General features: G+C 36.1%; 1 protein-coding gene and 1 pseudogene across 1 annotated transcript in view; one reads left to right on the forward strand and one right to left on the reverse strand.

The window, feature by feature from the left end:
• Positions 1 to 22,589, forward strand: part of PRIM2 (primase, DNA, polypeptide 2 (58kDa)) — a 186,048-nt gene that overhangs the window by 92,778 nt on the left and 70,681 nt on the right. The gene's annotated exons all lie outside the window — the stretch shown is intronic.
• LOC103590013 lies at positions 5,108 to 6,253 on the reverse strand (annotated as a pseudogene).

A 22,589-nucleotide genomic window follows, 5' to 3' on the forward strand; every position in this document is an offset into this window, starting at 1 on the left:
AATGTGTAAAATTTTCAGATATTTTGATAATGGAGGATTCTTGAAAAAATTGACAGGTTTTTATTAAGCAAAAAACCATAATAGAATCCAATTTCATTTTATTCCTAATATATTAAAAAGCAGCAGATTTCTGCATTGTGTTTGTTACCTAGAATAAGCTAATAGAACCTGATTGAAAATGTAGCCCAGCCATATTCTGTCTGAAAATAGCTGCCTACTGAAATTTTCCTTCTTCTGGGTTAGAACTGAATCATCTAAAGAATGGAATGGACTTTTTTATCACCCTGGCACAAGTTGGCATAAACAGTAAAGCAGCTTGTTTTAATTCCTCCTCTCTTTTTTGGCTACTGGCTGGTTATCAGCGCCACGCTCTCCTAAGTGAGCTAACTGGTCAGCCGAATTCCTCTTTATTCTTTCAGTCTTAGTTTTTGTGTTACAAGTTTTCTTATTTTCCACATTTCATAAGTAATGAGATTTTTGGGGATGGGTGTATCAAGAACTGTTAACCAGATTGTATTTTAAACCAAAAACTTTTCTGAAATTGTATTTTGACAGTGTCGTTTAATTCTCAACCACATTGAATAGTGAATTTACGTCAGTGTTGTTTGTGTCATAGTCACAGTGTTTGGGGGGCTGGTGGTTTATTTACAAATGAGACTAAGCTATATTGTAGGAATATGTTATGGATGATGAATTAAGGGACCTGTCAGGAATACTTATTGAGATGGTAGAAAATTGGTAAGGTCAGAAGTTAGAATTCCTGGATCCTTTTACACATAGTATGTGCATTGTAACACTGTTTTTTCTTGAAATAAAAATGCTATAAATTCAAACCTTATTTTTATAAATGAAACTTGGAAGATTAACTGCAAGTTTCAAGCCATTTCAAATTAATTTAAATTTGTATGGCAAAGTTAGGTAGTGATGATTTCCTAAAGGGACTTTGGGAATCCTGTGGCTACATTTAGACAGGAGAGAAGCTAGATTAAATAGTAACTTAAAAAATAAATAAAGAATTATAGTTGGTATGGGGCTTAATTTTAGACATTTAGAATTGACATTTTTTTCTTTAAAAATTTGTTTTATTTATACTATGGGAAATGTTTTTTTTTTTAAACTTATACACACACAAAAAATGTGTTAATCCTGTCATTGTCTTATTGTTGAAATGTAATCGCTTTTGAGGCAATTCCCCAGTAAATTGAGCATGAATCAAAACCGAGATATAAAGTTGTTTACTGTTTCCCCTCCATCTTACATCATTCTTTCCAAAATTATATCTAGGGAGAATAAAATTAACAAACATTAATTAGTGTGACATTGCTCTTAAAATCTAGAACTATACGTTTCAAGGTAAATTTTTCAAATCCTCATGTAAACATACTTTGAAGAAAGAAATAATAAGCTATTGATAATCTTTGCCTAAAACACTGATTCTTAAATGTTTCCCAGAAGGGCTCCCTATTCAGGTTTTCTCAGTCCCTTGGCAGCATACCCACAAATATTGAGCGAATGAGTGTTTAGGGTGGGGGACACCTGATATTGTAATTGTTTATTTTGGTATGGAGTGGGGGAGTAGAGGGAAGGCATTGTACCTGGCAGCATAGCCTCTTCTCCAGAGGTTCTATGAGTTATAAAGATACTTTTTTAAAACTTTTTATTTGGAAATGATTTTAGACTCACATAGAAGTTGCAAAGATACTGCAGAGTTCCTTTCGTACATCTTATTCAGCTTTCCTCAATAACATAATCTTAGTGCTATCCTTACATAACCATGGTACTATTGTTAGACTGTAGACCTTATTCAGATTTCACGTACTTTTATATGCATTCTTTGTATGTTTTTATGTGTGTGTTCTATGAAATTTTACTGTTATGGGACAGATTTGTCAAGAAAGCAACAAACAGAGAGTTGGAGAGTCAGAAGTTTATTGCGCCAGCGGGCCACAGACTAGCTCACACTCTGAAGTTCTGGGCCCGAACACAAGTCTTACAGGGCCTTTTATAGGCGGACCCCTTAAGTTTCAGTTTCTTAACATGTATCTTAAGCAGACAGCTGCTGGTTTCGGCTTCTCAGAATTCACATGACCTAAGCAAGTATGTAAGCAAATTACAGAAGTGAGGAATGCAGGTGGTTGCTTAATAGCTGGGCTGACTTCAGGGGGCCCTTGTAGATAAGCACATTTTTCTATAGAGGCATTGCACAAGCTAGGCAAGATTTTAACTCTGGATTTTCCAACATTACCACATACATCAATACTTATAATCACCACTACTACAATCAGGATATAGAAATTTTCTATCACTCCAAATTTTCTTATTCTGCCCCTTTATAGTAGTAATATCCTATCTTCAACCCTGGCAACCACTAATATGTTCTCCATCACTATATTTTTTTCATATTGAGAATGTTATATAAATGGAATCATACTGTTGTTAAAGAAAAAATTATTCAGATACATGTTAAAGATGGCAGACTTTATTTATTTAGGGGACAACTATGTTGGAGTTTTGCAATAGGGGAGAGATTGGGCTCAACTCCAAATGTAACAAAGACAAGTGGAGATTTACAACCAAGGGGTCAGTGGATGAAAATTACTATGAGAAAACATCAAGGCTAGGGGGACTCTTGCTAGACCAACTCAACAGGATTCTTGCTGAAAGCAGGCCACGGTGATAAGATATTGAGGGTAGGGGACTTTTATAAACGGACTCAGCAGGATTCTCTCTAAAACTGGATAAGTGGTCCAAGGACAGAGCCCAAGGTTGGATCCCAGTCAGAATGAGGACTCAGAGGAGCCTGACTCAAGTTTGACCAAGGATAGTCTTTGTGACTGTCATGGGCTGAATAGTGACCTCCCTAAAATTTATATGTTGAACAACGTCTTAAAACTCCAGTATCTCTGAAAGTGACTGTATTTGGAGATAGTGCCTATAAAGAGGTGATTATGTTAAAATGAGCCTGTTTGGGTGGGCCCTAATCCAACTGACTGGTGTCCTTCTAAGAAGATGAAACTGGGAGATACAGACCCCAGTGCTTCATGCACAGAGGAGAGATCATGTGAAGTAATAGTGAGAAGGCTGCTATCTTTGGGCTGCTATCACAAAAATTCTATAAACAACATAAACTGACTTCTCATAGTTCCGGAGACTGGGTAATCCAAGGGCCCCAGTAGATGTGGTATGTGGTGAGGGCCTGTTCCCTTGTTCACACAGCACCTTTTTGCTGCGTCCTCATATGGTGGAAGTGGTGAGGGCTCTCTTTTATAAGGACACTAATCCCATTTATGAGGGCTCTATCCTCATGATCAATCACCTCCCAAGGGCCCCACCTCCTACTACCATCACATTGGAGGTTAGGATTTCAACATATGAATTTTGGAGGGACATAAGCCTTCATTCCATGCAGCAGCCATCTGTAAGCCAACAAGAGAGGCCTCAGAAGAAACCAACTCTGCCAACACTTTTAGCCTCTAGAAGTATAAGAAAATAAGTTTTTGTTGTTTCAGCCACCCAGTCTGTGGTATTTTGTTATGGTAGCCCTAGCAAACTAGTACACATGTGGTCTGTAACCTTTTAAGATTTTCTTTTTTTTAAAAAACTCAACATAAGTCTTCACCCAACAGTGTTATCAGTATCTTTTCATTGCTGAGTAGTATTCTGCTGTGTGGATGTACCAAAGCTTATCTACTTGCTTATCAAAATACATTTGGGTTATTTCTAGTTTTTGGCTAATATGAATAGAGCTGCTATGAACATTCATGTGCAGGTTTTTGTGCAAACATAAGTGTTTATTTCTCTAGGATACATTCCTGAAATAAAATTGTTGGGTCATACAGTGAATATATTTTTAACTTTATAAGAAACTGTCGAGCTGGTTTCCAGAGTGGCTGAACCATTTTACATTTGTACTGACAGTGTATGAGAGTTCCAGTTACTCTGCATTCTTATCAGCAGTTGGCATTATTACTACTTAGTAGTAGTACATATAACTAAATCCCTTAATCTAGGTATTGTACAATATTTGGATAATGAATAATTTTTAAATGTATCATCTGTTGACTGCAGGCATTATCTTCAAATAATCTTATCCTAGTTTTAATTAAACTGATTGTAGAAAACCAAAGTGGAGAAGCATTTGCATGTTTTTGAAGATGGAAAGATATTCCATGTTCTTGGATTGGAAGAATTAACATTGTGAAAATGTCCATAGTATCCAAAGCGATCTACAGATTCTGTTCAATTCCCATAGTTACAGAGATTGGGAGATCCAAGGTCAAGGCCCTGACAGATGTGGTACCAATGACTTTCTTCATAGAAATAGAAAAAACCAATCCTAACATTCATATGGAACAAAGAAGACCCCAAATAGTCAAAGCAATCTGCTTAAAAAAATAAAGCCTTAGGCATAACAGTGCCTGATTTCAAATTATACTACAAAGCTATAGCAACCCAAACAGCATGGTACTGGCTTAAAAACAGACACTTGAGCCAAGATACAGAATACGGAATCCAGAAATCAACCCACATACTTACAGCCAACTGATCTTTGACAAAGGCAACAAGCACATACATTAGGGAAAAGGCTTCCTCTTCAATAAATGGTGCTGTAGGAGAATGATACTAGACCTGTTCCTCTTGCCATATAAAAAAATCAACTCAAAATGTCTTAGCGACTTAAATATGAGACCTGAAACTATAAAATTCTTTTGTTTTTTATTTCATTTTATTTTCAAAATATATTTTCTTGCTTTCCCACATGTACTTTGCAAAACTTCCAAGGTAAACTTCAGCTTCATATACAGAAATAAAGAAGAGTTCTTTAAGAACTGGTATTGAATTAATCATGAGAATGATCATGTTTTGACAATGGAAATTAAACTTGCGTATTACCAAAACTACCGAGCTGAAGGGAAGAATTTTCTTTACAAAGGTCTCTCTTGTTAATCCCAAGTTCCCCCAGCTGACTCAAATCATCATCGTGTATGTACATACGTAAGAAAAGGCATCAGCACAGAAACAGCAGTTTTATAATCTCAAAGACTATCCCAGGTACATGAGTAAACCTTCCACAAGTGTTCGGTGTTTCACACTATTGACATTTATGGGTCATTTCTGAAGTGTGACTAACAACACATTCTCTTGGAGATACACTTTATATAAATCTTGTAATATGCTAACTTGTCAAATTGTTCACTGTATTAAATAAGCAAAGAAATCATTTTGTATATGTTCTACATTTCTGCATCATCATCATCATCATCATCATCGTCATCTTTGGCTCTGAAATGCATTTTTCAGAATTCTCGTCTGCTCATTGTAGGACAAGATGAGGGTTATCTTTGGCTCTGAAATGCATTTTTCAGAATTCTCGTCTGCTCATTGTAGGACAAGATGAGGATGCTGGTGGCAGGTCCTGCATGAGTTCAACATTGCCCAAGAATTGGCTCACAGGCATTGGCTGATTGCTGTAGTCATCTAGAAAGATGCTGTTGTCCATCTGAAGTGGGGGCATCTGGACTTCCTCTGACTCTAGTGCAGACTCATCCTGCATTGTGGCACTGCTATTAGACTCTTTTGCTCCAGAACTGACACTGTGTTTTGGCGTGGACAGGCCACCTTCAGTCTTTCCTGAGCAAGGGTCACTCACAGCTCTGCAGTGACCCAGGGGAAGAGCTGCAGTTTCTTGTCATGTGGCAACACCAGCTTTACTGCCTGGAAGCAAAGCACCATCTGCAGCAAGCTCGTTTTTTTTTTTTTTTTCGTGTCCGGCAACGGATCACAACCCTCAGCGTCGCACCCGCACATCGCTCAGCCAGTGAGCGGGAACCGGTCTGTATGTGGGATCCGAACCTTCGGCGGGAGTGCCGCCGCGCTCCCAAGCGGCACACTGTAGCAGTGCGCCACCGGGCCGGCCCCAGCAAGCTCGTTTTTACAAGAGGTCTCAGGAGTTACTTCTGGCAAAGAAGCACAATCACTTTTAGGGACCAGTTTCTGTAACTCTGACTTCACAAGATGGCCTTTGTCATACTTGAACTTATTGGAAGTTCTTCTGTCTGTGGCTTTGTGTGATGAAGAAGTCAGACATGCTGTCTTGGCAGACGTGGAGCCAGTCACTTCCAGGGCAGAGACCAACCTGGCTGTGGGACAATTTCGGGCTTTCAGGCATGCTGAAGATTGCACTCCAACTGTGAGCTTCTGGCTCCTCATGAGTGTGAGCGGGGCTGCAGCCGCCAACTCCCTGCCTCGCCCCAACAGTTCTCCTAAAACTATAAAATTCGTAAAAGAAAACACAGGGGAAACACTTCAGAACGCAGGACTGGGCAAAGACTTTATGAATAAGAGCCCAAAAGCATAGGCAACAAAAGAAAAAATAAATAAATGGGATTATATCAAACTAAAAAGCTTCTGCACAGCAAAAGAAAGAACAGAGCAAAAAGACAACCTGTGGAATGGGAGAAAATATTTGCAAACTATGCATCTGGCAAAGGATTACACTTGATCTTATCCAAAAGGCTGAGAAGTGATGGCAAAGGATTAATATCCAGAAATATACAAGGAACTCAAACAACAACAGTAAAAAAACAAATAACCCTATTAGAAAATGGGCAAAGGAGCTGAATAGGCATTTCCCAAAGGAAGATATGCAAATGACCAACGGACACATGAAAAAATGCTCAACGTCACTATGCATCAGGGAAATGCAAATCAAAACCACATTGAGATATCATCTCACCCCAGTTAGACTGGCCTTTATTAAAAAAGAGAATAATAAATGATAGGGAGGTTGCAGAGAAAGGGGAACCCTCCTACACTGTTGGTGGAACTGTAAATTAGTGCAGCCATTATGGAAGACAGTATGGAGGTCCCGCAGACAACTACAGATAGAACTACCATATGATCCAGCCATCCTACGGCTGTCTATATACCCAAAGGAATGGAAATCATCATGTTGAAGGGATACCTGCACTCCCATGTTTACCGCAGCTCTATTTACAGCAGTCAAGACTTGGAACCAACCTAAATGTCCACCGATGGATGACTGGATAAGGAAAATGTAGTATATATACACAGTTGAGTACTACGCTTCCGTAAAAATGAATGAAATTCTGCCATTTGCAGCAACATGGATGAACTTAGAGAAAATTATGTTAAGTAGCCAGGCACAGAAAGAAATACTGCATGTCTTCATTTGTAAGTGGGAGCTAAAAAATAAAATAAAGATACAACAATCACAATAATTCATTGAACTTTCAAAAGGAGAGAAAAGAACTGAGGCCAACAGAGGTGGGAAAGGGGGTTGGGGGTGGTAGGTTAGCAAGAAGTTGGGGAAGGGCCTCAAAAAATGGTTACATTGTGTAATATTGACTATACTAATTGTCCTGATTTCAGCATCACATATTGGGCACAGGTATTGATATTCAACCCTGTACCCCACAGATATGTACAATCATTTATGTTTCAATTAAATAAAAAACAAATCAAACTACTTTTCACATGGCATTTATAACTGTGTGTGGATTTGTAGGTGGTAGTTTTAGGGAGAGTTTTAAGAGTGAGTATGTACACACACCCACACAGCTGTACCCCATGCAGGCAGTCTTGATTCAGTCCCTTTTACTTTCTTTTTTTCTTTGGATTTGACATTTCTCCTCCTTCTCTGTTCCATCTCCTCTTTTTTAATGTGTCCACATAGAAGATTGTAATGTACACTTCGTAGGTCTTTGTTTTCTGTAGCACAATGAAGAGTACACTCAGAGAAGCATTCACTTTTCTCAGATGGTCACATAACCAAATTTTTTTCCCCCACTTTATATAATAACTGTGAACTATTTCAGTTCTGTTAATTATGCTTCCTAAAGACCAGGTGACACGTGCCTATTTCAGTCTTCAAGGAACTAGACTGTCCCAACATGCTGTTAAAGTTGAGTTGTTCATTTTTGAGAGAGAATCCTAGGATCTGTTCGGTCATCATGTACCTAATGATGCATTGCTACGAATTGAATGCTGGTGTTGTGACCTTGATCTTGCTTTGATAACTTGCTTGTGCTTATCTCTTCTTTCACTCAGACTCATAACATTGCTTTATTCCTATATGTTAAAATTTCCTAAAATATATACACATACACACTTTATTTCTATATATATTTTGGACTTAATAGAATTGCATGAGTAGTTGTGGCTGAAATGCAGCAAAACTGAAGCAGTCCTCTTAGATCACTTCAGCATTTGAGTTTACTATGGGATTGTAAGATATTCAAATCATTTATTTTCTTCCTTTATATAGATGTAATCTATTCTAGGCGATATGTTTTTGCCAACTTACCCTTTGTACAAGTAAGACGAATTAAAATAGTGGCATTTGAAATTTCTTTTTCTGTGAAAAGGAGTAAGTGAGTATAAGTAAAATTACAAACTTGCCAGCTATTGAACTAAATGAACTTGGAAGTAAAATGAGAAAAACTTCCATTTTCGGAGGGAAGGTTATATAATTGCTTTCATGAAAGAAATTTGTTTAGATTCTAGTGAAACTGGCAAAGTAGGAAAATTTCAGACCTTAGGATTGGTATGTTAAAGTACTAAGAGTTGTATTGATATTTTTTTATAAAGCAGGAATACCAAAAAGCATTGAATGAGGATTCTGGTAGGCTGGAGTTCTATTTTATGTGTTCTGTAATGGGGGGGCTATTAGGCTAAAGAGAATGGACACTTAATAGCCTCTTAGAGAATGAACAAAAGGAAAACCTATTTGCTTTGATTATAGCCAATTAGCAAGTGAATGTTTGCACTTTAAAAAAACTCCATAAGTAGTGTCATAATGGCATTAAAATAAAATTTTCATTTTTTCATTTTATTCTTAAAAGGATGACAGTTAAAAATAGTTTTGAGAAGAATTTCTATAATTCACAGATGCATATAACAATATTTTCAGTCTTTTGCATTTTAAGAACCTTATATGTCTCATACGATGATAAACTTTTTAAAGATTCCTGTATTTGAAGAATTGAGAAATTCCTGTATTTGAAGAATTGAGCAGTCCTTTGTCACCTAAATAGCAGGCTGCCAAATATTTGTTCATCCCATTTGAAAAACTAAATTTTGCTATAGCTTAGTAGTGTTAGCAGAAGGCCCAAAGAATACTTCATTCCACACCATAAAATAACTAGGAACATTGCAATATAAGTAATACAGATTTTCCTAAATTCTTCTACCATTAGTAATACCTGCTACATCAGGAATCAGGAGTTAGTACACGTTAAAACCCTACAGGCCAAATATATCCAACTGCTTATTTTGTAAATAAAGTTTTATTGAAACATAGTCATGCCTATTCATTGTGTATTGTTATGGCTTCAGTGGCAGAGTTCAGTAGTTGTAACAGAGACCCTGTGGCCTTCACAATCTAAAATGTTTACTATTAGACTGCTGACGCCAGTACTAAATGATGGCATGAGAAAAATGCATATAGATATGTGTTCTCTTTTAAATTGTGTTGAAAGACTAGAACTCTTTCCTGCTTAAGAAACCAAACTATTGCTTTATACTAAAGGGAGCGGGGCACATATGTTGTCAATTTTTGACATTTTGGGGGGTACTTAGTTTTCTGAGTATGAAGCAGAAGTTACTAAATGAACTTTAACTGTCAGTTATGTGTAACCGTAAACAGCTGGCCAGAAGTTTTAATGGTTGAATAAAGGTGAACAATCATTGTCTCTAGAGAAGTTAACTAAATTATATAAGACACTCAAAACGGGTGTTTAGAACCATTTCTTTTCATAGATTATTTTGTTTCACAGTCTATAGTGAGTTATCTCATTTATACTATAAAATTGAGTAAGTCTGTTATGTAGCACATTTAGAGAGACTTTGGTTTGAATCCTGCTCTCTCCACTTAATAGTTGTGTGGGCAAGTTAAAACTCCACTTCTCTGTGCCCTGGTTCTCTTATCTTTAAAATGTATAAGACCCACTTCATAGGATTGTTGGGTTAATACCTGTAAGGCACTTAGTACAATACCTTGCATATTGTACATGCTTGATATACGCTACTATCGGTATGGTTTGCTTTTATAATACTTTATTGAAGCTCCTCCAGCCACAAGGTGGCAGCCTCTGTTATTGAAAGCTGTGTAGTTGGATGAAGGTTAAAAAACAAAAAACAAAAAAAACAAAAAATCCCAAGAATTTGCCCTAAAAACCTCAGCTCTTTCTGTAACAGCAATAACTCACAAATGATGCTGTTCATGTGAGATATCAGAGTTGAAAACCAATCAAAGAAGCTACATTTCTGAAGTAACATGCAAAAAATCCCAAGAATTTGCCCTAAAAACCTCAGCTCTTTCTGTAACAGCAGTAACTCACAAATGATGTTGTTCATGTGAGATATCAGAGTTGAAAACCAATCAAAGAAGCTACATTTCTGAAGTAACATGGAGGTTACCCATATAGTACAATCAATTTTAATTATTGATTAAAAATTAATTGAAGTATGTACTTCTTTTAATCCCTTGTCTTAATTTTTTTCTTTCGGTTGCTTGCCTTCTGCCATTCAACTATTTGGCTCCACCAAGTTGGGTTTCTGAAAATGTGGTGTACTTTTTAATTTACCAGATTCCTGTGTCACTGCGCTGATGGTTTTGAATCAGAAACTTCTGGGCATGGGCTTTTGGTGATTCTTAGGCACACTGAAATCTGAGAACCAGGTATGGGAAAGAAAATGATCTGAAATGCAAACCATTGAATTCTGTGACAATAATTTTGGTAAGAGGCTGGACTGTGGAGATGAAAACTGTGGACAGAAAATGGATTTCTGTCAGTGTCACAGAATTTGCTGAGGTTTAGTAGGAACTGTGGAGGAAGAACATTCAGGAGGGACAGGATGTCTGAACTGAGAGACCATCCTGCCTCTTTCCTGCTGTCCTCTTCCTGGGACCCCCTTCTCTCCCTTGGATTATTCCTTCTTCTTTTAAACCTAAACTGTGCTTACACTGAACTAACCCTGTTAAGACAGGCTGATAATTCCAAAAGAACTTTTGAAACTAAGGAGAAGACAAATAAAGGAGGAACATTGCAAAAGTATGCCTCTGAAATATGGGCTTCAGCTCCTAAGAGTCCTGTTGAGGGGACTGAAGAACTTTATTGAGCCCCAACTTCTTTTTTTTTTTTTTCTAGCCTCTGATGAGCTTGTGTAACTTTTGTGGCTGAACTTTGCCTCTGATCTTCATCTCATGAGCACCTTCTAGTTTATTGCCCCACTGAGGCCATCTCCTGTCAAACACAGCCAGACATCAGTTAAAGTGGTTGAAAACCGATTTTATTCAGTAACTACTGACAGTAGGGGAAACAGCAGATTTGAGTATTCTAATTTGAGTGTAGGTGGTTTAGGCATTTTAAAGGTTGTTTATAATTTTAACGCATCAATGGCCTGTATTATATTTTTTTAGTTTACTGAGTGATTATTTTTCATTTATAATTCTCTAGAGCTGCTGATTCTCCTTGTCAGCATTTGGCAAATTACATTCAGATTCTAGCAAAATTATGCCATCCTCTTTTCATTAATAAAATTAGTTCTAAGTTTCGCTTGTAAGTTTCTTTGTTTTTTTTTTCTGTTCACCTCTTCCTTGGATTTACTCCCTTTTCTATCATGCATTTGAATGAGAAAGCTAATATTAGATTTCAGGGCTTTTGCTGAGTTTGCCAACAGTGATATTGACTGGGTTGTAATTTTTAAAAACCATGGGGACAGCTTTATTTTGGATGAAGATTTGAATGAATAAAGGTGTGGATAAACCACATCATATCTTATAAATCCTTATAAGATCCCTAAGTCTCTTTCAGAACATAATGTGATTTGTCATTTGTCACCCGATTTGAATGAATAAAGGTGTGGATAAACCACATCATATCTAAATCCTTATAAGATCCCTAAGTCTCTTTCAGAACATAATGTGATTTGTCATTTGTCACCCTTTGTAAATTGCAGATGTCATTAATCATGAGAGAGAAAAATTCCTATTTAAATGTTTGATCATTTGTCTTCAGAAAATGTGATTTTCAACTTTTTTAAAGTCACAAACCTTACAAGTAATAATGAGTTGGATTTCCATTGACAGTCCTGACCACTGGGGAATGTTCATGAGTGAAATACAGACTGACTTAACTTAGATTGGATGCTGCTTACCCCGCCCTTAGGGCCTTTGAATTGTGCCTTAGGTGTGAATGTCGATATGCAAAGGAACTGTAGTGAAATATATTTCTGTTTGGTGCATTTCATGTAAAGGCTTAACCCATTTTTTGTTGTTGTATAAACAGATTTATTTTACTATTGGCCAAGAACTTAAGTGAAAGAATAAAGATGGACATTTTCCCCATAGGTTCTTTTCTTTTACTTAACAAAATTGTACAAGGTCTGTAAGTCTTGTGGGTATGTACATACTTAATAAAAATGATTATTTCGTGGATTGGTTTTGAAATTGGAACAAAGTGCTTGTTACTTTAAGATTCTCTATTTCTTGTTATTGCTGTGTTTATAGAAAAAAATTACACACCTAATGAAGACTAAGAATTTTATGTTTTTCCTTAGGGGTAAGGTTTTGGAATGCTATCATTATTTTTCCCCACCTTTATTAACTCATTATTTGTCTTTTTTGATTATTCAGTTTTCACCTGGTTGGCCCTTTTTGTGTGCTTGTTCAAGCTTTCTTTCCTACCCTTTACCTAGCACAGAGGTTGACTGACAGAGGTACAAATGGTAGAGTGACAGGGGTGCAAAAATTTTTTGGATGGGAGGGATAAGATCTAAATTTCATTTTCAGCATAGGATTTTATGAGATAAACTGACTAAAATAGAGATGATCTATACGTTAGAAACTAACAAAGATCTTTGGGAGGGAATTTTAAGTATATTCCTCCCCTGACTTTCACTCCTCATTTAAAAGGTATTATTGGTCACAAAGAGAGGAAGTTAAATTTTTCCTAACAGTATATTAAAATTAGTTTAAAAATCAGTTTTGAATGTTGAAATATTTTAAGTGTAGTCTTTTGTTTAAAAGAATCAATTAAAAATCCATTAGTTATTTTTCTTAAATATAAGATGTATTCTTTTAGATTTTTTTCCAAAACCCCAAAGAATGCAAGATTCTCTTTCTTTCTTTTTTTTTTTTTGTCTTTTGTCTTTTTCTGTGTCCGGCAACGGATCGTAACCCTCAGTGTTGCCCCCGTACCGGACCGGGGACCGGCAACGGGATTGCAACCCTCGGCATTGCTCCCGCGCCTCGCTCAGCCAGTGAGCGGGAACCGGTCTGTATGTGGGATCCGAACCCTTGGGCGGGAGCGCCGCCGCGCTTCCCAAGCGGCGCACTATCCAGTGCGCCACCGGGCCGGCCCCAAGATTCTCTTTCTAGTAGAGTATCAGTGATGAGTTTTCCCTGCAGAAATGTTCAGCTTTACAAACTCTGCTGCTTTTAAACGAAAAGTGCTTCTGTAAGACTGGCCCAAAAGCGCAAATCTTACTTGCTGGAAGGCTCATCTCGCAAAGACCAGGAGACAGAGATCGCTGCAATCACGCAAGAGGTTTTTATTTTCAGCAATGCTGAAGGTCACCCCGTTTTCAGGACCGGAGCGGCCCTGAGCTCTTAACTCAAGCATCTTTTATACAGTTTGGTAGGCAGGCTTTGGTAACAGGCTGGGTTGTACGCCGTTCATTGGCCACTTTAAGTAATTTTTAAAACCATTGGGCTTTAGCTTTTGGCGGGCAAAGGAAGGACTGAGGTATTGACCAACGGTCCACCCCCCCTCTTTCCTCCCTTGGTGTCCAAAGATAAGGTGTCATGCTGTTCCTGGAATCAGGTGAGCATACTCCCTTCCTGGAATAGGGTGAACTTTGGGCTCTTTGGAAAGTCCCTTCCCCCTGGCAGCGGAAATTCCTAATCTTCTGGCACCAGAAGGTCTTAAGTATCTTGGTTATTGTTTACCAAAAAGGTTGGGTATATCTCTACCTCCACACTTCAAGGAATGGTTATCCTTGGGAGCTGGGTTCAAATACTCTTGAGTCTTAGGGAATGTATGAAGGCCAGGGAAGAGAAGGAAAATTGTTGCTTAAAATAACATGGGAGTACTTTACTGGCTCTTAGAACTCCAATAAAGAGGTGATGGCCTCTGAAATTACTAGCTTGATGAATATGAGCACATTTTAAAATTAAGATATTTCAGAAATTATCCTAAATCTAGATATTGGTTCATAGAAGTTATATTACCTCAAGCATTAAGGAATATGAAATACATTTAAATGCTCTTTAGGAGATGTAGTTTAAAATGATCAGTTTCTGAAACTTGGAGAATTTTATGGAGTCTATTTAACGGCTATGTTTATTTATGTGGGAGAAAACTATAATTTCTCCAGGGGAGGGTGGTCCCTAGTTCTCTAGGTTTATTCCCCAAGTTAATGAACTGTACATCTTACTTCTGATCTTTTTAGAGAAATGTTGCATCTTATGGATAGAAATCACTTAGTCACTACTGTTTTTTTAAGGGAGTTCAGCAGCCATAATTTGGATTATTATATTGTATAAATCAGACTCTTTCTGTTATCTTAAAAAAGTTTTAGTCGTGGCACTTTGACTTTAAATTTGTGCTTGAAGGCTTTAGGTATTTTGTTTTTTCAGTGTAGTTGGCAGTATTGCATGGAAAAATTACATACTTATTTTAACTTTTTTATTCAATTGAGTATAAACTAGGCAAACCTTTCTTTTTTTTTTTTCAGAGTTCTCTATATCCTGGCCAGTAGTCCAAATTATTTTACTCCCTTTGCCCTCTGTTGAGAGGGTTAGACTGCCATCAACTTTGAGTACAGATATATATTTTTTTCCTCTTGAAAACTTATGTAAATTCTGTTACTTCATGTGTTTTGTTTTAGATTATGTAAAATATGTTTAAAGCAAATGCCAACATTTTAGTTTTAACCTATCAAACATTGGAGTTGACATCTAGAATTTTTTGAAGCATTTCTTTAAAAGCTAATAGCTAGATTAACAATTCAAAAATTCAGGCTTATTTCCTAAATTATTTTAATTTAAAGTGGAAGACTTTTGAATAGTTACAGCTCATTTAAAAATATTTTAAATTATATATATGCATATAAATGCAAATATATATATTATATATACATATTTATTTGCTTGATTCTGATGACTAGATGACTAATATGTTTCCTTTGGAAAATTCAGAAAATAAACAAAAGCGCCAATAAGAGAATTAAAACAACTTAGAACCCCATCACATAGAAATAACCACAATTTACATTCTGGTAAATAGCTTTTCATTACTTTTTCTAGCTCAGATTGTATTTTATCTTTAGGAGAACCTTCTAAATCCACATTTCCAGCCGAGGATTCTATAAACAGTCTTGATTATTTGTTGACAGCAAGAGTGAAATGTAAGAAAAGGAATCAGAGATTAGTACTTGGTTTAGGATCATGCTCCCCTTTAATTCCCCCTTTTGAAAAAGTAATCGTAGATGTTTGTAGACAGCTGATTTATTTTGAAGCATATACGTTCATTCCTTTGTGCCCTTGACTCAAGAGTTTTCTCTGGGTTTTAGGATATCCATCCGGTATTCTGACTAATGTGGTCTTCATGAAATCTCTTGATATTGAGGGAATACATTTGACTTTTGACTGGCAGCACTGTGAATGCTTCCATCAACTAACAAGGTTTTATAGTAACTGTATTTGTTGATGGAATTCAATTGCTTCCCAGTAGCCTTGTTTGTTCATTCTCTGTGAAGCTTACTCTGTCTAAATATTTTCCCTATAGAAATTCCTACAGAATAACTTAAAGACCTTTCTGTTTGCCACCTAACAGCAAAATTCAAAAAATACACCTATGCAAAATAAATATAGCAGGACAGGAGTCATTCTGGTTTGGCATAAACAGCATCAGAGTCTCTCATTGAGCCAACATCAAGAGATGTCTGCATCTCTGACTTAGTGTCTCTCTTGAAAGCTATTGGAATTATAGGTCACAGTATATTACTTGCTGAAGTCAAATGCATTGTTTGTCATGTATTAAGAGTCAGTGATTGTAGCCAGGTAAGTCCCATTGGTCATCAACCCACGTATTTGTTTGGGTTTTTCAAATCTCTATGCACTCTTTCATTCTGAAGTATTATTTAAAGAGAAGCCCAATCACGAAGAGAACCCAAACAGAGCTACAGCTCTCTTGGCTATGACTTGTTCATTGTGTCAGACTTTATGGTCAATACTTTTTTTCTCCCTAGCTTTTCTTAGTTTACCAGGGAGATTGTATATTGTTTATACTCAAGGGGAGGAAATGAACCAGTACATCATCATTATTATTATTATTTGCTTTTTCACACTGAAAATAATGATTCTTCTAAGGTAGGCAATAGCATGTGATAGTATATAAATGGTTTTAGTTTTCATCAGTATTTTGTTTGAACTAAGTGGTTATCAAATGGAGGTTGCATGAATAGACCCACCATTATTTTGTACGGACATGGTTTCTGCTTTTCCAAGTGTTAAATGATAATTTCCAAAAGGTAAAATCATATGTCAAAGATTTTATTAAACTTATGAAGTTAATGAAGAAATCAGTAAGATGTTATGACTGGTTCAAAGAACATTTGAGAAGTTAGGCATACATAAGCAATTTGTCAAAGAAATGTTTCTGGGTTAGAAAGAAAATTGGTTAATGCCCAACAGAGCCATCAATCTTTGTGGTTATCTGTTCTACCAGGGGCCGGCCCGGTGGCGCACTGCGCTTGTGCGCCGCTTGGGAAGCGCGGCGGCGCTCCTGTCGAGGGTTCGGATCCCACATACAGACCGGACAGAAATTATTTGCATCTCAATTGGATAAAAATCTACAAGTTAACAAGTGACTTCACTAAGTCTGGGACTTTAATCAAGAGTAAATAGTGCGTTGCATTGGTCACTTTGGCTTGGAGTGCCATTTGCCTCCCCATAAAATACAGTTTGAATTTCTCTTATCTGAAATGCTTGGGACCAGAAGAGTTTTTAGATTTCAGATTTTTTTTTTGGATTTTGGAATAATTGCATATACATAATGAGATATCTTGGGGATGGGACCCATGTCTATTGCAACTGAAGGGGGCTGAGTGGGTCTTTTTTTCCTTGGGGATGCTGAATAAACTGTGTGTTGTGCACTTGTGTTCTCACTGCGACTTGTCACATGAGGCTGGGTGTGGAATTTTCCATTTGTGGCATCATGTTGGTGCTCAGAATGTTTTGGATTATGGAGCGTTTTGGATTTCAGATTTTCAGGTTAGGAATGTTCAACCTGTATTAAAAAGACATGCCCAGCTGTTTTCTGTATTTCTAAGTTTTGGGTACTTTTTCCAATATAAGCAGGAAAAGAAAAAAAATTGGACATGATATTTGCCTTTACCAACAAAAAAAACGAAGGGAAAAAAATTAGGAAAAAAGAGGATGAATTAGGCAAGAAATTTTTACTTAGGTAATCTTTCATGTAGAAAACCAAACACATTTTACATTATTTCTATAATAAACAACTTCTTTCCTTTTCTCCTTGTCTGATATGTAGGTGCTTCTTTAAAAACCAGTGGAAAAGCTTAACTCTGTTGAATTCATGTCCTAGGGCTTATTTTGTCCCACAACTGAGTGAAATGAACTCTTTGTAGAACCATGATTCAGTTAACATTTCAGCAGTTGATAGTATTTAGTCATTTCATATTTTGATTTATTTGTGAGACACAGCTCTGTTATAAGAAACTTTTGAGTGTTAAAAATGTAGAAAATGGCCATGTAATTTCACTAGTATTACTATAAACTTTGTATTGACACTATGATAGAGAATCCTAGGCTTTTAGAACCGGGAAGGACTTTATAGATCACCTCTTTATATGGATGAGGAACCTGAGGACCAGAGAAGGTAGTGACTTATTGGGCTAATTCTAGGCAAAATGAGAGCTAAAACCCATGCTTCTTTCTTCTGATCTAGCACTATGGCCTCTGTAATGCATGTATAGTTGTGAAGCATAGCACTTAGAAAACTATAATCCTTATTTAATATTTATTCTGAGCCTATTACTTTGGTAATTCTCTGCAAGGTATTTAAACTATGAAAAAGATAATATATAGTCCCTACTCCTGAAGGGCTTGAGATGTAGCTGAAGAGACTGAATGTTGTTATTTCTTAAGTACTCACAACACAGGAAAGGATGTAGAAAGTATTCAAAGAGTGATTTAATGGCAGTAAATGCTATGGGAATTTGCAAAAGGAAGAGGTCTGAGATGAAGATGCTAAAAAGGAAAATAACCATGCAAAATGCACATGGTTAAGGGCCCAAAGGACTAGAGAATCATGGTCAGGAGGCATTTGTTTTCTCCAGGGAGGCAAACTTGGTGTAGCACCAAGTCCACTTTTGTCACCTCATTCAATTCTGGTGGTGCTGTTTTATAAGTTCTACCATTAGTGTAATAATTTTACTTGGCGGTGTTATTAAAAGTTAATTTAAATGGAATTTTCATTAAATTATTTATATTTTTTTAAATTTTGGGTGACCCGGACAACCTATGTAAGTCTATTTGTTGATACTGTTCAGGAGAGGTGGCTAGATGTAATCCTGTCTAGTCATACAGTAGGCAACTACTAAACACATATTTCCTAAACGAATCATTAGGTAGAATAAAAATTATGGTATTGTAGTGTCTAATGTTAAATTTGTTTCTTTTACTGATATGAGTGACAGTTATAAAATAGCAGTAGACGAATTCCTAGATCTATAGGAGTACTTCAAAAAATTCATGGAAAGATTTGTATTATCTTTTAATTCTATTTTTCCACAAACTTTTTGAAGTATCCTAGTGTGCTCGTTTTACAAGGGCATTTTGTATGTTAGTTATAGCGGAAAGATTAACATTTTGATTGATGTGTTTATTGAGGTTATAAGAAGCAAAAGCTAAAATTAATATTTCACAATTCTAATTGCTTTTGCTTGGCTCCTTTCTGTATGCATGTTATATATTCTGGTTTTTAAATATTTAAAATTTCATCTCTGATATAAAGTAGTTCCTTTGAACTAACTCAGGGGGGTAGATTTTTGTCAGTCATAGTTCCCCTGACCCTTTCTAAAGCAGAGTAATGTCCGTGTTGTATCTTTCTAGCATTAAGAAAAATTATTTGCTGAAGCAACTATTTCTTTAAGCACTAACAACTTCTAGAGAGTGAACATTTATAATGTGCATCTTTGTGTTGTGGAATAGATATAATTGATAATTCTGCTTTCCCCCACTGAATATCTCCTGTCATGATATATGTCTTTCTGAAGTAGTATTTTGGGTAGGTTTAGGCAGATTGCAGAAAGTTATTTTTGTATTTGCTAGCATTCTAATGTAATCATGGGTTGTTAGAGGTGGAAGAGATTCAGGATGATTCTAGAGTATTCCTTCATTTTGCAACTGAAAAAATTGAGACCTTATCCAGAGACAGAGTTAGCAGATGGATGGATGGATATGTGTGTGTGTGTGTGTTTTCATGTACCACATAATGATGTTTCGGTCAACTACAGACCACATATATGACCCTGGCTGTACCATATAGCTTCAGTGTGTAGTAGGCTATACCATCTAGGTCTGTGTAAGTACAGTCTATGAAGTTTACACAATGAAATTGCCTAATGATGCGTTTCTCAGAACACATCCTGTCATTAGTAATGCATTATTGTGTTTATACACACACACATGCACACACACATCCCAAAGCACTTCGATATCTATTTCTATGTGTGTGTGTGTTTGTGTGCATGTAATAAGATCATGGGTTCACACTGATACCTTTAGTTCTAACCCAGCATCTTGGAGTTGTTTTTATTTATTTATTTATTTATTTATTTATTTATTTTTTTATTTTTTAATTTTTTTGTGTGGTACAGGGATCCGAACCCTTGACCTTGCTGTTGTAACACCATGCTGTAACCAACTGCACTAACTAACTGGAACTGATCCAACTGGCTAGCCCCTGGAGTTGTTTTTAAATACCTTGTCTGGCTATGAGAAACACAGCACCCATTGTCCTCAACATATTTTCTTATTTGCTGAATCAAAAACAATTTGCTCTACAGAGACCTCCCAATCACTCTGCCATCTCTGCTGCTTACCCTCTCTAGACCTCTCCCTGCCCTGACGCCACCACCGCCCCTGTTGCCCTGGGCCTCTGCACAGACCCCCACCTCAACCACTATGGTGAATCTTCTATGCTGGAAACAAAAAGGAAGGCAGGATGGAAAGGGAAGGGCAGGTATAATTTTTTTAATAATTCACATAGTTTACCCTTAGGTCTACCACATTTTCTTGAGAATTTCTTTTATTTTGGGAATTCTTCTCTATGTAACAGTCTAAGAATCTCCAGGTGCTTACTTATTTCCTGGAATTGGTCCAAGGGTTTCACAGTGTCATGCAATGAAAATAGAATGTTCGGTTAAAGTTTATAGTTTCTTTGAGGTATTAGCATAGTTTTTGAGGGTGGGGGAGTGAGATGGGTAGAGGAAGGGAGTTAAAGGAATGCACTTTGTCTAACAACACTTTGAGGATATGTTGTTAACTTGGAATTGTGTAAAAAAATTTTTTTAAACCATCTTTAAATCAAATTGAGGTTTATGTTTTCATTTTGACAACGGGGAATAATTTGGAAAGTAAACAATAATGGGCTGATATACATATAAATTTCTATCTAAGAGATAATTATTTAGCCCTTGGTGCTGAATTTGTACCAAAGAGTTATGATCAAATAATTTCTCATTAAATTGGGAAAAATTTGCTAGGAAAAGTCTTTAAACAGTCCTCTTGAACAATTAAAATTATTTTTGTTCTCATATCTGATTCTAAACTTAAGAAACTAAATCTTCTCATTGCAAGGAGAATAAAATGATAAAATGTGTCAGTTAGGATTATTCAATTATTTTATGTAAATACAAACCCATTTACTTTGAGGGGAGCCATCACACCTTTTAAAATGAGATCAATCAGCACCTTTCTTAGAATTGCTTTCATTGAGCTATAATAAATAGATATTTTTATTCTTGAAATATTGCATTTTTATTCTCCTTATTAATGGCTCTCTTTGTGTATAAGTAAATAAATCATTGGGCTGCTAGTGGTTCTAAGTGCTTTTCAAAGAGCGTTTACGTATTTGTAATCACTAAGCAAAGGAATACTATAGATTAAATGTGTTGTAAACTACACATGAAAGCAATGTCTTTTTTATTATCAGTAAATTCAATGGAAAGAAAATGTTAATTTAGGGTAATGAAATAGACCTCTAAGTATGATTGGTGAATAGACAATTAGGTTAATTAAAATGAGGATAGGTATCACTGCTGAGGTGGAGCTATCATTGTGGAGGAGACAGATTTATTTAGTGCTTGAATAGTAAAATTCAGAATGTCACTCCCAACCTAGATTTACTATACACAAAGGAACAAGATTAATGAAAAGGGTAATTCGGTTTTGTTTTGTTTACTTTTACCTGTCACATTGCTTGTCATTCTAGAGAGCCTGTCACTTAAAGGTGAAGATTTATTCAATCTTTTAAAAGTCAGTTAGTTGTAAATTTTGTTTCTTTCCTATCTGTCCATCATCCCTGATGAATTAAATACAAAACCAAGATTTAAGTAATAGTGAAGTATATGAATTTTGTAAGATAATATTCATTTAAAGTTAGCCACTTTAAATTTTGTAAAAATGCAATTAAAATGACCACTGCAACTTCTTAGTTATTTGTTCTTTTGGCGTTTATTTCTCAGAAACTTGTTGGAAACTAATTTTGAGTAAGTTGTTCTCCAACTTGGTCAACTTACTATTTGAATTTAGCAAAAAATTCATTGATTAACTGCTGTACCATAGTTTATAACATATTTTCTGAGTGCTCTTTTATTCTTCCTTATGAAGAATCTTACTATAGTGATAACTATTAAGTAACTTTTCAGTAAGTACTGTACATCCGATTTTGATTTAAAAGGCTTGGCATGTGTATAAACAAATATTAAGTGCAGTATGCTCTTGATCTATTCATTTCTCCCATCATATGCCTAATTTAACTTATTATTATCTATTCAGCTCCTATATCCAGAATTATAGCATCTGGCCTTGTAATCAACCAACTTAATCATCACTGATAGCTTTTTGTCTGCCATATGAAGTCTGAGCGCATGTACTAAGTGATTTATAAAGAAAATGCTTCTCCCAATGAGTTACATACTCAGTTGGTTAACCAAATATTTATTGAATTCCAGTTCTGAGCCCCATATTGAATAGGTACTTTCATGGGCATAAGGCTTTCCTTGGGAGATTGTATAGGATCAGCATGTGTTTATAAATGGATCAGTTTTTTCCTTAGCTTTACAAACAAGAAGACTCTTTAGGAAGGTGAAATTCTCTTTCTCTTTTGTTTTTACCTCTTGTTTCTGGGAAAGTCTTTTCTTATTCTTGCCTCACTTCTCCATTTTCCAGAAATTTACCTAGATGATATTTAGTAGGAGATTTTTAATGAGTTTTGTAAGAATATATATTTAATATATATATATATATATATATA

The sequence above is a fragment of the Galeopterus variegatus genome, unplaced genomic scaffold (genome assembly GCF_000696425.1).
Source record: "Galeopterus variegatus unplaced genomic scaffold, G_variegatus-3.0.2 Scaffold754, whole genome shotgun sequence".
NCBI lineage: Eukaryota > Metazoa > Chordata > Mammalia > Dermoptera > Cynocephalidae > Galeopterus > Galeopterus variegatus.